General features: G+C 39.2%; 1 long non-coding RNA gene across 1 annotated transcript; it reads left to right on the top strand.

Annotated features, from left to right (window-relative positions):
• Nucleotides 1-230: 230 nt before the first annotated feature.
• LOC147337435 (uncharacterized) lies at nt 231-5,002 on the top strand. The gene is made up of 3 exons (XR_015124775.1): nt 231-324; nt 859-913; nt 4,231-5,002. It is a non-coding gene; the product is annotated as an uncharacterized LOC147337435 (long non-coding RNA).
• Nucleotides 5,003-16,592: the final 11,590 nt, after the last annotated feature.

Raw genomic sequence — 16,592 nt, forward strand, 5'->3', positions numbered from 1 at the left:
TCAAAATCTCTTAATAAGAGAATAGGGCTAGAGGGAAGATCAAAGTTATGGATTTCTGTTACATTATAGAGATTAAAGGATTGTCAGAATGTTAACAGGCTCCCCAAAATCTGGCAGTGTGCATAAAAATAGATGTAATAGGGAAGGCTTTAGGACCCAGGGGACCCAAGGGACCCAAGGGAGGGTATAAAAGAGGAAGTAGCAGCAGGTGCTCTTCTTCTCTCATTTGGCTGTGAACAATGGTTGTGTGAGTAGGTGAAGCGCCTGAGAAGTTTTGTCTTCTACACAAACGGTTGTTTTAAACCTCTACAGCAGAGGTTTGAGGTAGTGATGGGCAGATGAAGCCCCATGAAGCACTGAAGCTTTTCATCCAATTGGTTCACCCCAACGCGAAGCTTCATGAAGCTTCATTTGCTCTAGCAGGACACCTACTGGACGTAAAAATAATAGCTGGCATGAATTTGAAGAGTGTGGCATTTTGCACACAGCCTGTAAATGTCAACAACAAAAGGAGTGTGTAAAACACCTATAGTGTAGTGATGGCAGTATACTGTGTATATTTATGCTGGCAGTATGGAAAATGATTATTTGCGGCAAAGTTCGAACCGCTTCATGAACCAGTCACGTGGTACAGCCGGGCAGCGAGGCTTCGGACGTCATCATTTTCAGCTCCTCCCATAAATGAAGCAAGCCTCGATACGCGCTTCGCGGAAACGCCCCCTCCATTACTCGACACACGCTCCGAAGCCTCGATACAGAACGTCCCATCACTAGTTTGAGGTACAGGCTGTTTTTCTTTTAGTGCTTTTGTAAATTTGTTGAAATGTATTTGATGGTTATTGTATTTTATGTTTCTAGTAGTGTTTTTTAGAAGACAAGCCATGCGTGCAGCAAACACAGTTGTCTGCTAGAGGTATGTTAACATAATATATTTGACATTATAAAAAAGTATATTTATGCACTACAATCTAATTTATATTGTATTGCCTCCTACAGGACAGGCTGCACACGTGAATTTGTCACTGTTTTTTCTCTTTTTTGTTGCGATTTTTCTCCCAAGTTGGTTTTAGAGTAGTTAAAACTGTTTGTTTTTTTTTATGCTGGGTTTGTTTTTATTTCCAATGGGCTGGTGCAATATTAGTCAGACAATGTGCAATCCCTGAGCTGGGCACTTACGTTACGGGAATTAGGTCTTTTAGAGGTGCTCCGTGTGGATTTGCGGTGAATACGTTTTAAGAGTGATTTTTAGTGCCACCAATTATTGCCTGAACTTGAACACTTAGTGCATGCGATATGTGTTCTGTTGGGCTCGTATTTATTTGGAGTGGATTTGTTTCTCTTAAAGCAACGAGCATCTGGGACCGCCGAGGGAGAGCAAGCCCTCAGGTGATAGTTGCATTGCTGACAGGTTGGACTAATAAGACTATATTGTGGTCGTTAGTGACCTTTTCCATTTTGATGTTTGAGGCCTTTTGCAAGCCCTTTGTTTTCCTTTAAAATAATAAATTTTAACCTATCTGACTGATATTGACCCTCTTGTTCCGTTTATTCTGGGCTTATTCCTGTAAGAGCTTTGGGCCTGAAAGTTTGTAAGAGTAGTATAGAGGCCCTTAGCGGTTACTTGGTGGCTTTTACTCGCGACATAGAGGTAGAGAGGAGGAAGCAAAAATATTAAATTCAAAGGGAACAACTTTTATCACCTCCATACGAAGTATACAAGATGGATGCAGCCACAGTGGCATCACCCATTGGTTAGTGAAGCCCCTTTGTGATGCCTTGGACTTTTGCTAACCTGATGTCTGCCATTAGAAACTGTATGGGAGGGAGAGTTGTGAAACAGTGTAAGCAGAGTTTGACCTAAAACTGGCAATTAGGCTGTGACCACACGTACGCGGGTATGTTTGTAAACAGATTTTCCGTTTTGTTAAAAAGAATCTCGTCCACACGTAATCGCAAAAAACAAAGTCAAACGCTGTCAAGAACATGCCAAAGCAACAGGTGGCGATGTAATCCTAACTGGGTAGAAATGTTGGCCAATCAGAAGTCTAGAAGCCTGGGCGGGAAAGGGTACACAAAGATGGTGCATAGAAGCAGTTAGTTACTGGTATGTAAATAATTTTGCTCTTAATTAGTTATTGTAAAAGATATTGCTGTTGAAAAAGGATAAAGGAGGACTGCCTCACAATCCATTACTAAGCTAGCAAAAATAACTATTTTTTTTAAAACATCATATGTTCAATATTAATGAGCTTGCCACTGGCAAAGTTGAGTTAATTGTCAGGTGAAGAAAAATCATTTGTTAAACTAATATTTATCAAGCCTTGACCAATTAACCCAAATGACATGTGTAATAAAGCAGAAACTTGGAAACTCAGACAATGAAGTGAGTTGTAACTGTATTAATTATGAATGGACCTGTCATAATATGCCTACATACATAACACAGGAAGGAAACCCTGGTCACTATGGTTTGCTTCAAGGAGCAGTATAAGCCAAAATGGATGGATGATAAATTAAAGGAAAAAACCTTAACCCTTACACCAAGGAGATCTGTCTCTGTTGTACTGTGGTTGCATTTTGCTGAGATATTTTAGTTCCACTTGTCCCTTAAGAGCAAAGGGTCACCATAGATCAATACAAAGTTCTTCAGAGTCATCACCTTTTTCCTATGATGAAACCCCTGATAGGAGTCATGTCTTCCAAGATGCCATCCAAAGAGAATTCAGGCTCACTGAATAATTTGATTAAACAGCTCACCTGTCCCTGGGCTTAAATCCCTTTAATTACTGATGTGAGTCAGCTGTGTCAAAGAAAAAGGCGGTACCTCAGACAGAAGAGATTGAAGGACACGCCCACACAGGCACCTTCAGGAGGAGGCCTTGCAAGAGCCGTAACAAATGGAAAAGAGAATTTAAATTGATTTAAAACTAGCTTGAACTGCTTGTCAATTCCCAAGTGATCTTTCGTGGAATAGTGTCCTGTCAACGGAGAAGACATGGACTGGAAGCACTAAAATGACCAAGTGTCATCAACAGAAGGAATCGGAAGGCTAGATTGAAATCACTTTTGCTCTTTGAAAAGAAAAAGCTAATATTGAAGTCCTGACCTTTTGTGACTGACATGTTTCCTGTCTTCTTGAATGTAAATTAACTGCCTGCTAGCAGTGCTGTTTTAATTAAACTCAATACAGCTGCCACACAGTCTGTGACATCAAAACTTGAATCTCATTAGAATACCATAGACCTTTTATACCAGGTAAGGATACTATGATAACTGTACACTACACTACAAAGTGAAAATACAGCAGATGGCATTTTAGTAATATTTAGCAATTTAAATAAGACGGATGGAGCTGAAGCGTGTTACTTGATTTCAAAAATATTGATATTATAAAAACCAGTGCTTCTGACCGAGGTTGAGTCAGGTAGTGGGAAAAAATGTTTTGAGGATTTTGTAATTCAATTGATGTGCCTTCAATAGAGGAAGAAGGGTCTGGGCATGAGAGGTGTCTTGGCCATAAACGGGGGTGAGGTCACTGAGGTAGCTGTTCAAGGCAGTGGTTCTGCTTTTTTAAGAAGGGGGGGGGGGGGGGGCAGAGAGTGTGTTACAGTTTCAGAGATCACAATTCTCAGCCTCCACTGGAAGATCTGTGCCAAGGTAGAGCAGGCCAGGATTTAAGAGAACCAGTACAGTTTTTGTTCCTGACAAGGAGCACTGGACCTACTCTTTATTCTCTTTATTTTGTTCAAAGGTGCATAGGACGCTGTAGGTATTTATTAAAGTCAAAGAAAGGAATCTGTCTTACAGCAAACTGCAGACAACAGATTCAGCACAGTTTTTTTTTCTTTTTTGCTAATTCAGTGAAACCTGTTATGTCACATGCTGAAGTAACATTTCACTAGCTAGAATTACATGCTAATTCCCATCTTTAGCGTCTCTCATATAATGTGAATTCAGTGTCTGATCACCTGAGCAGACATTTCCTGAAAGCACCAACATGACCAAGCCGGCCATCAGTGGAACGATTTAAAGGGCTAGACTGCTTAAGATTTCTTTCTCTTTTTTTAGACAGAGAACATAGACAAGTGTTTTTTGACAAACCAGAAAAAAATGTATCTAAACTGTGTGACTTGACAATTTGCTTTTAATTTTTCTCTGTATTAATGTAAAAGTCAATCCCAAAACACCTTTGATTTGATCCTGAACTCTCTCATCTTTTCCTCACCACAGGGTGGCACTAGCAGTTTGAGGAGAGGAGACGGAGAGGAGCAGGAAAGAGAGGGAGAGCAGCAAAGATTGATGCAACACGGCACAAGTCATCACTGCGACAATGCAGATTAAAGCAGAGGAATGAAAAGAGGAAACAGCACGAGAAGAACCTGACAGGGCAAAAGAAGCGGAAACAAGAAAACAAGATGCTTTGTCAGGAGCTGTATTTGTATGCTGCTCACAGTCCCTGTAAATTAGAGAAGAGAGAAGTGTGAGGAGGAGAAAGGGAAATGTGTATATGTATCTGCGTTTCTGTGTTTTAGAGGTAGGATGGGGGTAGGGATACAAAGCTGGACAACACAGCTAATTCAGATAGCAACAATTCAGAGCTGGTTTTCTCATTTTAATGTCCATCATTGAACACACACAACAAATCTGTATTGGCAGACTGATTGTTGACAGTGAGCGCACACGTTTACAGGATATTCTTGATTCCACTTGAATTACTGCTGTCTCCTTCTACTGTCACTATGTAATCCCAGCAGTCTGTTGAAAGCCCTGTCAACTGAAACCTAAAGGGAGACATGAAGCCACTCCTTCTCGCCAGATGAACCTCTCTCATGTCAGTGTGCCTTGGGACAGGATACAAAGAGGAGTTCAAGAAAATCTACAAAAGCTCTATTTTCTTTCTTTCGGTATTTATAATGCAGCTTGCTTGTTTCAGCTGATCTTCACATGTCAGATAGCTTCTGTCACATGTTGTTTGTAGATGAGTTTCATCTTGAGACTTCCTGTGCCTTTTGACTACTATAGTAGATTTAATAAAATGGTACATGAATTCAATTCAATTTTATTTATATAGCGCCAAATCACAACCAAAGTCGCCTCAAGGTGCTTCATAGAGAAAAACCCAACAATCATATGACCCACTATGAGCAAGCACTTTGGCGACAGTGGGAAGGAAAAACTCCCTTTTAACAGGAAGAAACCTCCGGCTGAACTAGGCTCAGGGAGGGGCGGCCATCTGCTGCGACTGGTTGGGGTGAGAGAAGGAAGACAGGATAAAAGACATACTTGAAGTGTTTTTATATTACAGCTTGAAGTTCAGGCAAAGTTCATGTCCACAAATGAACATGGAAATGCTGATATTCAATACTGACTGAAGATGTGTACACTTGGGCCATGTTGGCCCAGCATTCGTAGTTTTCGTGTTTTGTATTTTGTTCTTTATTTATGCCTTCGTTCCTAGGGGGTTCTGTTAAAATGTTCCTCATTTGATTTCCCCATGTCACTTTACCCCGTGTGCCCCTCTGTGTATCGGTGAGCCCTCGTCTCCCCTACTTGTGTTTTATTCCATGTTTTCCCCAGCCCGTTATGTCTGTGCTCTCCCCGTGCTTTCGCTCTCCTCCTGTCTGCACCTCTGTGTACTTCCTGTTTTACTTTGACAGTCTCCCGTCAATATGAGTCTTGTTCTGTTTGCTGTCAGCTGTGTTCCCCGTGTGCTCCCACTTCCTTCTGTGTATTTATGTCCACGTCTCCCCAGTGTTGGGACTAACGCGTTATTAAGTAACGCGTTACAGTAACTACGTTATTATTGTGGTAACTAGTTATTATGCCAAAATCAGGAACGCGTTAGTCGTTACTGGGATTTAGATAGGCTCGTTACTCGTTACTTCGTGTGGTGGCTATCGCGGAGCTTCCACAGATTCAGTAACATTAGCAAGTGGTGGACGGCAGCAGGTGGATGAAGGAAAAGGGACGCAGAAGGAAAAGAGACCCGAGGCGGCCGCTGGTCCAAGTGTGAACTGAACTTCAGGTAAGAAGTTATGACCTGCAGTCTCTCTGGGTCAGATATGAACCAAGTTTAGGTGGAGTTTATTTTCGTTATTCTGACTTTTTCCGTACTGCGTGCTAGCTAGCGTGACGGAGTTTCTATACAGCTGGGTGGGTGCTATGAAGTTAATGATGTTGAACTTTATTTTGTTCATAAGTTATTAGAGTTGCCAACTGTCCCGTCTGGTATTCAGAGAAAATATTACGCGTTTATTATTGAGGTGAAAAGGAACAGTTTGCCCCGTAATTCAGCTACAATGAAAAAGACACAAAGCTGGAGTTATTCTGTGTCTTTGCTGCACAGCTGCCTCTTCTTTCATTCTCTCCCCCTCCCTCTCCCGTTTCTACTTCAATCATGAAAACTGATCAATGATCAGCTGATCGGCTTTTTTCTCTTGTTTGTTTATCGCCCACTTTGCGCCGAAAGAGGAAACCAGCGGATGTTGCGCTAAACAACAGCAGCACGTTTAAGCTTGATCAGCTATTGTTAGAATTTATTTAATATTAATTTCTAGTATCAGCTGATGTTTGCTGGAGCCACAGCTGCAAAAAAGCTGCTGGTCATGATATGGTTTGGTTATCTGGTGAGAGGGAAACATGAAGATGAAACCAGGAGATGTCCTTACTGAATCACCAGAGCTGAACAGGTGATGGAGAAACAGGTTTACCTTTTAGGTGACATGAATGAGTTGAAGGGAAGCTATGAACTGTTTCTGAGAGACAAATAACACCTGGATCCTTTTTTATGTAGCTGACAGCTGGTAACTGTGCAGGGGCGGGTCTAGCAAAGTGTTGCCAGGGGGGCATGTAGGGCATTAACAGGGAGAGGGGGGCACAAAGAAATACTTTTCTTTCTTATTCTCATTTAAAATGTCTAGCTTTTAAAAAATAATTATCTGAATCTTACAACAAACGATTGATAGATTGATACATATATACCATCAAAACAGTGTACATCACTGTCACAACAGTGTTTATTTTCATTCAAAGGCTTTATGATTTTTCCTATAATGGTGGGCCGGTCTCTAGTCAAAATGCCCGGGCCAATTTTCTGTCCCAGTCCAGCCCTGTATGCAGCTCATCTGCAGTCTGGTGTTACCTACATCTTCCTATTCAGAAGGCAGAATTTCCGAGTTCTGAGTACAATTGAAAGCACCACGACTGCAGTTTTTGTGTTGGATGTAAAACGCGCACATGACGCTGTGACGTAGGCTAGAATCATGGCAGCAGTCAATGACGGTCCAGGCGTGGGATTTCTCTCGTGGAAATATGCACATTATCTTTTCCTTTCTATTGGTAGGTGGCACAGCGCACTTGTGGCAAGTAAGCAAGCTAGAAGACTGGCAAAGTTATGGAAGAAACACATTAACAAGAGAATTCTGAGTAAAACCAAAGTTACTTTCCCTAGTAACTAGTTACTTTGAAAGTAACGAGTAACTTGAAGTAACTGAGTTACTTTTGAGAGAAGTAACTAGTAATGTAACTACGTTACTATTTTAAAGTAACTTACCCAACACTGCATCTCCCTCAGTTCAGTCTTGCGTCGTCAATGTCTCCTCCCTGAACCTGTGTGCCTTTTTGTGTTCCCTCGGTTCTTAGTTTAGTTTTGCCAGTTTAGTTCTGTTTCTTTGTAAGGCCTGCAATAAAGCAGTGATTATGAGTTCAGCTCCTGTCTCCGTGAGTTTTGCGTTTGTGTTCTCATCTGCCTCCACACAGCCAGTTCATGACACTTACCAGTTTAGACCACAAATGTTTTCCCAAGCTGGCTCATTGAGTACAAGATCAAGAATGATATGTAAGACTACTCTTACATATTTTCTTTCGCACTGCCTGGGGCTCTATTATTTGTACATTGTTGCTTAAATTCTACTGTTTGGCTGTAGAGGAGCACAAATATTACCGGTCCTAGTGCATGAATGTTTTCAGGGTTGGTAAGGTAAAGCGCCAAAACATGACTGTCTACTCATGTTTTGGCACTTTACCTTACCAACCTTAGCAAAACTGAGGCACGTGTGGGGCAAATATTCACTGCAGATGTTGGTAAAAGATAACAATACTTTTTTTTTTTTTTTTACGGATTTACTTCACCAAATGGACCATCCCAGTCTTGCCGTAATGGTCTATTTGATTTACCTTTTATTGTTTATTTTATTTTATTTTCACTTGCTAAATGTGGGACAGACTTGAATGGGGAAAAGAAACGGGAGAAAGAAAAACAGCGGGGAAGAGGGACGGGTATAAAGGGCAAAAAACAAAAACCAACAAAATAAGCAGACAAAAAATACATATATCAATCACCTGGATCACCTGTTGAGAAAGAAAAAAGAGAAAACAAGCAGAAGAAAAGAGAGCAATATAATAAACAACATCATGATGATCTATGGGAATATGACAGTAAATACTAAATATTAAACATTATTGTGCAGCACGTAAGATCGACAGCGCACAGTGTGCTTTGAGGTAGGAGCCAAAAAGGGTGTCATTTGTGTGTGTGAGCACCCGTGTGTACACCTATGAGCATGAGTGCGCTTGTATTTAAAAGGTTCCTTCATGTAATGATCTGCTACAGGGAGCCACAGCCCCGTCCTCCAGGGCATGAAGCAGGCATGGAGGAGATCAAAATTCCAGACATCCAGAGGCCCTCAGAGCACAAGAGACCAGGGCAGCCGCACCACTATCCCAGAAAGAGCTGAGGAGAGTCCCAGATGAGGGGTCACGGAGCAGAAGCCGGGGGGGGGTTGCAGTGACAATACATTTTTAAAAACCATAGCTTATAAAGAAAAAAAATCTAAAATTAAAATCATAATCTGTTTAACATAGCATTATTCCAAAACCAATTTAACTTCTGAGACTCTGCAAACATGGTAGCTTATGCCTGGTCTTTGCCATATTATTGTGGAGGTCATCTCATTAGAACACTGTCAAAGAATATACTGAATAATGGCAAGGTACATGGTCAAACATTCAGTCGCTGACATCTACATTTTTAATCACCGATGACTCTAATTGAAGCTGTGCCCTACGACACTCAGGTATAGGACTGGCTATTAGTAGATGCTAATCATGAGTCAAATATAATATCAGTTAATATCGTTTCTTCCATTTATGTAACCTGTTGGTGTGCTTCAGTAAACTGATTTGTAGAACATTAGCAGTACATAAATACTTCTATGCGAACCAGAGACACAGAAGACAGAAAGGATTGTTTCTCCTCAGGGGAGGGCAGGTTATGCCTTTGTCATCCGAGGGAGAAAAAGCACAATACTGAATTATAAGCATCAGAAGTGATTTGAAAATGGGACTATGCATGCTCACTGACAAACGGCAATGGTACAACACAACCATCTGAAATGAAGCTTAGACATAAGTTCAATAAGGAAGATCTGTAATCATACCTACTTTTCTGGGTCTTAGGCTGCTTTTCAGTTTACATGTCTACCACTTTCCCACGCTGTCATTCTCGATACTTGACATCATTGGTCTAGTCCAATCATCTTCTTACCCACAAGTTTTGAGCCAATCAGCTTCTGCTTTGCATGGTTTAAGTCCGTGTTTTCTGCCACTCTCCCTTTCTTCACAACCACCAGTGTCTAGACTCCAGGGGTCCTGTCCTAAAAGAGGTATATAAAAAAGAAAAGAAAGACAACAAAACAAATCACAACAATCTAAATTTTAGACAGCAATCTGTTAACCACACCTGAATCCAGTCCCTTTTGAATGAGTGCAGCAGAATGTCAGGTTGCCACATATCACTGTGGTGGCCTTTCTGTAGGTCCAGCAGCACAGCAATCCTTGTCTCCTCTCCTTCACCACTTTGTCGTGTTTTCTGACTTGCAGGTGTTGCTGTTGAAGCATTTTAATCATAATTTGACAAATGGATTATTTTCAAACAAAAATAAATACGTTTTATAAAATATAGTAAAATGTGATTCATTAGTTTATTCCGCAGTGTTTCTATTCTGAAAGATAGAAGAGAAGTAATCTCATGTGCCTGTTTGGAGCAAGCTCCTTTGGTATGTGTTGTTTATAACAGCCTTAAAGGAGCAAACATTATTTAGGCCCACAAAGTTCCACTTTCAATATTTTTATTTATTATTTTTTCAATATTTCATAAAAAGGAGCCCTTGCCTGGTTAGAGTAACACTGAAGAATTTAAGTTCATAGATTTGAACCAGAAAAACTAATTATGAGGGTTAAACTAGGTTAAAACACTGCATGTGTCGACAAACTGCCTCATGTTTGAAATTTTTGTACTGTAATACTTTTTGATGTCATAAATCATAACCCCTTTGTAGAGGTTTTGCACAGCACTTACAAAAAGCTTTTCCCTCATGAAGATCCATCACAGCAGCTGCTGTAACGCAGGTTTGAGGTTTACATTTGAGACAGTGTTCTTATAATGAAAACAAAATGTGATCCTCTGAAAGGAAAGTAATGTAGCACAGTCACGGTCACAATTCAGCAGGGGTTAAAGAGGCTCTGTAAAAAATGTGGAAATGTCTGCACAAAAGCCAACACCATAGCACACAGGCACCACGCAGACTTGTCTGGGAATGGAACCCAGTATTTCTAACACTATAGCAAGACCATTCTACTAGACCAACAAGCCCTTATGTGGTGCTAATGTCCTCCAACCTAAATTTTACTGTTAGGTTCAAATTTTAATTTCTATTATAATTCTGACTTTAATTGGTCACGAAAACAAGATAATCAGAGTAAAACTCTGACTTGTTTTCAGTTACTTTTGGTAGAACTGGAGAAGGTTTTTTCTTTTTGGTGGTGCCAAAAGACCATAAAGGTGGTTGGCTGCCAACTCGTCATTGATTTCTGGATACTACTGAAGCCTGGGCCATTAAGAGATAACTTTATTTTTCTCCCATAAAGGGCTATTTTGCTAGTGTCCCTGACCACTAAAGATACATGTCTTTTATCCTGTCTTCGTTCTCTCACCCCAACCGGTGGCAGCAGATGGCCGCCCCTCCCTGAGCCTGGTTCTGCCAGAGGTTTCTTCCTGTTAAAAGGGAGTTTTTCCTTCCCACTGTTGCCAAAGTGCTTGCTCATAGGGGGTCATATGATTGTTGGGTTTTTCTCTGTATCTCTATGAAGCGCCTTGAGGCGACTTATGTTGTAATTTTGGTGCTATATAAATAAAATTGAATTGAATTGAATTGAATACTGAATTTTTTTGCCACTCTTCTTATATATTTCCAGTTTACTTTTTACTTGGATAAATATTACAGTCTTCACCAGAGTAGAACACTTTAGCCAGATTTATGAGCTCTACATGACTAAATAGCAAATGAAACCATGGTGCATGGTAAATCAGCATTTCAAAATTTCAATAATAAATGTTGCTGTTTCTAAGCTCTCAGCTATTATTAACTCAAGTTTTACAAACATGCTGTATAACTCAACTTACAGTGTGATCTTAGAAAAAGTGAGAAATTAGTTTAACAAATGCTCAGTTCAACTGAATATATCACCACACAGCTTGGCATTTATTTTGTCATGGCAGTTCTCTCATGTTGTTTCCTCTCATGTACTAAATTGCCAACTTATATGACACAGCTCAACATCTATTGAAGCTTGGTTTTGGATAAGATGGTGGTCAGAATTTATATCAGAACAGACACAAAACCAGTTTCAGAATGATTACACTCTTTGTAACAGTGGCATTCCTTTTCTTATATTTTTATGTATTTAATTTTTTCACTTTTTGATTATACAGTCTGTATCTCCTTTGAGAGACACACGAGTAATGATTTCCAGGAAGTAATATAGCAGGTGCCATTTAAAAATGTTCTGTTGAGTTATGGACAAATAACCTCTGACTCTTAAGGGCCACATCAGGCTCTTCCATCATTCCTGTCACTCTGCATTTTGCATGCTGTTATTAAGCATGGATGTTTCAAAAATAAAGCTTTATAAAATGATGACTATAAATGATGTATAGCCTACAGTAAGTCCAAGATGCCTTTAGAATTACTTTAGATCAATATTGCATTGATGTAACCTTTTTTTTGCATGCACATCCAGTGTTGGTGAATCTAATTGTGATTTTATTTTTCCACCATGTCAGTTCTACTGCATAGTCTGCCATACTGTCTGATATTTGCACTATTGTTCCAGCTAGACTGAACGCTGGCCCTGCAGTAATTTCAGAAGGTTGCTGCTGGGAAAGAGTCAATACTTGGAGTCAAGCTCACACCTGTAATAAATTTGAGAGTACATGGAAGCAATCGATATTTAAAATTTATTTCCTGCACGTATACTTAGAACTGCCTGACAGAGAGTGATACTTTTAAATCCAGCACGAGAACCAGCCAACAGGTAGTGTTGTGTGAGTGTGCCGATGATAGAAAATAAAATAAGTGCAGGAAAAGTTATTACTGATTTTATATGTTATTAGCTCACATTTGTGTTAGTTGGCTGACATAGACAGCACAAAGTTCATAAAGTGATTGTTTTAATTTAAAGATAAATTTTTATCAATTATTTACGTTAGAAGCTATCCTCATTATTTTTGCTGTTTTTCTAATCGTCACCATCTGCTTGTTATTTTCTAAACTGAAGGGTGACACTGTAATAAACCCACAAAAATTAAGGAAAATAGGGATGCTGGTTAAGCTCACTGGAATGAGCAGATGTGCTGCACGGCTGCGAGCGGCCGGCCGGCCAGGGTTAAAGTTTGGCCCTTTGCCGCATGTCTTCTACTCTCACTTTCCTCCACTTTCCTGTCAGTCTTCACTGTCCCTATCAAAAATAAAGCCATAAAAAAAATTAAAGAAAATATGCAACTAAATGCATGATCCTGGATATTTTTAAATTATGTTACTGCTATTAATGTTACATACTCAGTGTTTTGAAATAATATGGATACAGAGCTAGATCAAAGATGACAGTGACAATACTTTTTAAAAAAATTTTTTTAATGAAGATGGTACGTCTCACTGCTTCAGTGGCCATAATGTAACTTCCTGGTGGGGAAATTGTAGCAGCACTGGAAGTGCCTGACGAGAAGACAACCTTGATGGTAATCAGTTGGTTTAAATAAGGAAATGTTTTGTATTTTGAATACCAGAATATTGTGATCGTACCTCTTCATCTAAATTGGGTTGCAAGAAAAGACAGTGGAGTTGTTATTGTGGCATAGTGGTGCACAAGGAAAAGGTTCTCCTGCTTTGTTGGGGCCTTTCTGTGTGGAGCTTGAATGTTCTCATTGGTTACTTTGGTTTCCTCACATAGTCCAAAGTCAAAAAAAGTTTATAGAACTAGGTTTTTGATGACTTATTTCATACCACCAGTTAATTTCTGTATCACAGTTAAGTGAAATAAATGCTATTTTTTGATTCAAGAACAGAGCTTATACTGTAGAAAGGACAGTGTGTTTTCATGTGGACAGAAGCAGCAGGGACTCTCAGGATGTTTTTTAGAGGGGTATAATTGAACAGTAGGAGTGCAACCACTGGACTTTAATCTTAACAATGTAGTCATTATCATCTCTTTGATTTCATGTGCACTCGGGGCACATTGTTGTTTTAGAATCAATGAGGGAACTACATTTCAGTGGCGTGATTTGTCCCAACAAGCAACGTTTTTAGAGGACAAAGCGTGAAATTGATTTTCATCTAACCCATCATGACTTTACACAAAGATCCATGAAGAATATGTTTTTCAACCACTCGTAATGAAAGACAATGAAAGGTTTAAGGAAAACTTCCCTTTTACTTTAACATAAAGTATATACAGATATGTAATCTTTGGACAACTGTACCCTCAAACACACAATAATAACATGGACTGAACCACCACTCACAACCACTAGCACTTTATATAGTCTCTGTAGAAATTATCCACATTTCTCACTTATCTTAACTGCACTACTGTATAGTTCTCTGAAAATAATCATTCTGTACATACGATAATTTTTAACCCTACAACTGTTTACAACTTGCATAGTTCCCATTTCTGTATAGCTGTATATCTCAGATTTCTGTAAAGTTTTTTATTTCATATTCTGTATAGTTTTTCATATTTATATCCTGTTCATATCCTGTACATAGCTTGTACTCACTACAGCCTGTACATACTTATAGTTATAGAATATTCACAACATACTTCATACCGTGTACATTATGACATACCATAATAGACCCATTTCTGTAATATACTTACATATCTATATTATTGCTAATAGATATTGTAATATATCTACATACTAAAGCACTTCTGGATGGATGCAAACTGCATTTCGTTGCCCTGTACCTGTGCATGTGCAATGACAATAAAGTTGAATTCTATTCTATTCTATTCTACTGTAAATCTGACAGCACAGGTATACAAATACCGCACTCGTCGCTTTCCTATGAAAAGTCATGGTATTGTTACTTGTTCAGAGCTTATTAACATGACATTGTTATTTCAACACAACATGAGATTGATGACCTGGTACATTAACAGTTGTTATATCTCCAGTGTCATCCATCCATCCATGTTTTTCTGCTTATCCAGGGCTGGGTAGAGGGGGCAGCAGCCTAAACAGAGAAGCACAGACCTCCCACTCCACAGCTACCTCCTCCAGCTTATCCAGGGGAACCCCGAGGTGTTCCCAGGCCAGCTAAGAGATGTAATCTCTCCAACGTGTTGTGGGTCTGCCCCAGGGCCTCCTCCCGGTGGGACATGCCCGGAACACCTCTCTCAGGATCTGCCCAGAAGGCATCCTATATGCCCGAACCACCTCAAATGGCTCAAAAGGAGACAGTTGAGGTTTCCTTTCATCACAGGTTTCTGCTGAAAACCACCCAACTAATTTAATGCAAATGTTTAGTTTGTCTAATAGTTTGTTTGTTTTTATTCAGTTTGGTCTACAGTTTGACATCTATTAGAGAGTAATAGCTTTGACAAAACATTAAGAGAAACAATTTTATTTCTCTTTATTACATACTTGGAGCATCTGCCAGCTATAATGAGAGTTAATCTGTTCAGTTAATTTCCATTTTGTATTGATGGCTTCTCATCATCAACATGTAGGATGTGGCATTATTAAAGAACCTATTAAAAGATAACTAGCAAGTTATATAAAACTCTCAGAAAATCCGACCTCATTCACTGTGTCACATACGGTAGCATGAACCCTCCTAAATAATAACCTGAGAGCTTGTGTCGACTTAACAAACTGATGAATCCAGCATGTTTGGTATCCAATGTTTGAAATGGGCTTTGTGTTAATTTTCTCACATATTACTCTGATTTATTACAAAACTGTATAAATCGTTCTACACTACAAAGCACTAAGCAGTGTTTTATTAGCTTCTAGTTTATACAGCTTAGTCTCATATAATTTTAGTAAAATGATTTATGTTTATTATTATTATTATTATTATTATTATTATTATTATTATGTGTGATATTAATGTATGAAAGCAATTTAAATTTTGCCTCATTTTTGTGAGTTGTTAAGACCTTTTTTTCTCCTAAACCTCTAAATAAATTCATTTTTAAGCAATAGATCGTACAAAAAGTCTTCATGTGGCAAATATTATGAAAATTAAAAACTCATGTATGCAAATTCATAATATGTTTTTTTTTATTTTAAATGTTTTCCAGAAGGTTCAATAAACACTCCAGTTTAACAAAGTTTCTAGCAATTGTTTCATGGTTGAGGATTCACAGAGATAAAATTACTAAGATTCTTGGTAACTTAGTAATGCCAACACGTGGAATCTAAATGTCAGCACATGGGATCAACTGCAGATTTTTTATCTGCTTAACCTGTCATGCAATAATGAGTGAACAGGTTTTGCCAGATACGCAACGACCTGTCAGTCTATCGTCCAGTTAATTTTGAGCCTCTTAAAAATGTATAAAAATAGCTATGGTTATGGCAATTCCTATGGTTAATGTAATACTTTTTCTGAATTTAGAAAGTTTTAAACTGTAAGTCTGTACTTTAATCACATCTTGATTATTTGATTAAAATCCATGTTGGTGGTGTACAGAAAAAATACTAGAGGCAAAGTTGTTAGAGTTTGTATTGTTGATTGTCATTTATGCTTAGAAATATTTAACCATAGATGCTTAGAGGTGTATAATCAATTGTGTAGTGATAAGTTGTGTGATCTTTAACAGGCTACATAGGCTTGGTGTGCATTCCACACTAGAATGCACACCTACATCCTGGGAGCACGGGAAGAGGTCGCATCTTGTCTTAATTGTTTTATGGTAGGATTAACGTAGCTACGTCTGTTCTAGTCTAAGTGCTTTTCTGTTTAGATGAACTGCTGGACTTCCTCACCGGGGGGGGTCCAGTCTACCCTCTTCCTGACCAAGGATGTTTGACCCTTTGATCAGCAACACACACACACACACACACACACACACACACACACACACACACACAGGCAAGGTACTCTTTGTTTGTATGTAGACGTCGTATGTTAATGAACCTATGCATATTCATGTAACCTCAATAAAAGGACAGTGTTACGGGAGGACGGAGAGACCAACTGGAGTCAAGCGGTTGTCCGGTTCTCTCCCGTGCACGAGTAACA

Source organism: Aulonocara sp. 'chitande type north' Nkhata Bay, linkage group LG2 (assembly GCF_057382095.1).
Source record: "Aulonocara sp. 'chitande type north' Nkhata Bay isolate Kocher_YH1m ecotype deep benthic linkage group LG2, A_spYH_male_GT1.1, whole genome shotgun sequence".
Lineage (NCBI taxonomy): Eukaryota > Metazoa > Chordata > Actinopteri > Cichliformes > Cichlidae > Aulonocara > Aulonocara sp. 'chitande type north' Nkhata Bay.